This window comes from Coenobita brevimanus, chromosome 38, assembly GCF_032717465.1.
Source record: "Coenobita brevimanus isolate Jiangsu-jjx chromosome 38, ASM3271746v2, whole genome shotgun sequence".
Classification (NCBI taxonomy): domain Eukaryota; kingdom Metazoa; phylum Arthropoda; class Malacostraca; order Decapoda; family Coenobitidae; genus Coenobita; species Coenobita brevimanus.
The window spans coordinates 34474550-34476666 of record NC_136991.1 but is presented as its reverse complement, the minus strand read 5'-3'; positions in this window follow the sequence as shown (position 1 = coordinate 34476666).

Here is a 2117-nt window from a genome sequence, read left to right as displayed (position 1 = left end):
GCGGTTTTTTGCAGGCTGCATTCAATTGATGTGATTAGGTATTTTGGCATAAAACTCAAATAGCATCAACTGATGCGATTAGGACTTAAGGGGTTAACTATCGTACATTTAAAGAAATTGTACTATGATATATGAATTATAAACATAATTATCAAAATCTGTTGATTATTAATTTAGTATCCTATTATCCTGTTCTAAGCCAAACGTGAAACTGTTTAAGATAAGATGTTGATGTAAAGTAACTCCTTATTGCTTGAAAAATCAGGGTGTCCCAGTTCACCTACTGACATCAGGTATCATCCTGATCACTATGCTGTAGGATAACTCTTGTTAGCTATGTTGATCAAATGATTTCTTGCGCAAGATTTTGCTAAACTACTCGTACTTCAGCGAGATAAATGTATGACGGAGATTATCTTTCAAAGTATCATTAAATTGGTTCACCTGAAATTCACTCTAGGACATCGATGGCTATGTTGTTAGTGCAGTACGTGCATGTGATTTAATTCAACTGTTGCCTAATGATTATGTATATTTGTGGTGATGAATCATGTGCTGTCAAATTTCGCTAGCTTTATCAGATTTCGTTACTAGTTCAGTGAAGAAACTGATCAGATAACGGACGTAGCCGCCTTAGCCCGAGGACATACTAAGTACAGTTTTACAGTCCGGGTAAGAACAAACGGTAATATTCATCTTAGGAGAGACTCCTTGAAATGAACGGGTTAGAAGCAATCTATCGTAACTCCTCCAGCCGTAAACATATTTTGTATTAACTTTTGGCTAATGCCAGACTATTTTATTTCCTTTTTCAGATGAGAAGACACCCGTCGGCATGAAGAAGTAGATATACAGATATCGGCCCGTGTGCCCAGTGCGGTGTTGAAATTCAGAGGTAAGCTAAGGTGGCCGAGGGCGCCGTGTAACATGTATTATCTTGTATTTCTGTTCACATTTCTTCGGATAGTTAGGTGTATACGTGACTGATAAGCTGGAAGCCTATCTGATCAAATTCGTTGATACTGCTTCTTTTCCATATTGTTGCCTGCAAATTTAGTACTTTTGGAGGTGCATTCTCTCACGGCCGCCTGTATCTGGGTAAAAGCAGTTAGTCTAGGGCTGACATCACTAAGGGATGTAAGTTTTGTTCTATTCAAGAAAACTGCAGTCGACCCTAGAACCCCAGCTACGTTTTGAATAGGCCATAGGAGGTGGATAGCTTGCCTTTACAACCCTGGAGGCTAATAAAATGCACAAGCAACGCTGGCATATCAAGCATGCATGGTAACTAACAAACAAGAGGATCTTCTCGAACTCAGTTATCATTTCTGACCAACGCATGGAAACTTGCCTAGCAGCAATACAGAATTACAAACTAAAAGTCATTTTACCATCAGCAATCTGTAGACAATTTCTTCAGTCTCCAACCATTCAACAGCATTCCAAAACTCTTTCAGATCCGGACACTCCTCCACAGACTTATCAACCACCATGAAAAACCATCAGCACCACCCCTCCCTCTTACTTTTATTGACATCAAGGTTATCCTTGTTGTTGTTGTCCTCCTCAAGAACCACTTGCTCCTCAGCAACATTTTGCACTTGCCTATGTCCACATACATCATAACGTCTACGATCCAAAAGTCATGCCAGAGGTCAGACGGCAAACATTAGGCGATTATTGTAGAGAAAGAGAAAATCTCCAGAAGTGTACTCGTAAGTAAGGCTAACGATCCCTGAACCGGTGTTTTAATCTGTACCGCACATTATCTTGCCCCAAAGGTTACCTTGCATAGTTCTGCCCTTCATTTTATTATATACAGTTTCATTCTTCATATTATCCTCCGTGTAATTCTGCCCTTGAGAATATCCAACATATTTCCACCTCTACGGCTACCATAGGAAATTTTGTTAAGATTACTTCATATAATTTTGCCTCTTCAGCCATTACAATGATTCAGTTTTGCTATTCAGACTATTTCATAACATTTTCCCTTCAGGTTGTGATGTGCAAAATATGAAAGGGTAAGAGGCTAGGCAATGGCAATCCAATGCATTTAAGGGTCGATGACCTGCCTACTTCCCTCGATGGCATTACCTGATCGAAAAAAACCTAGT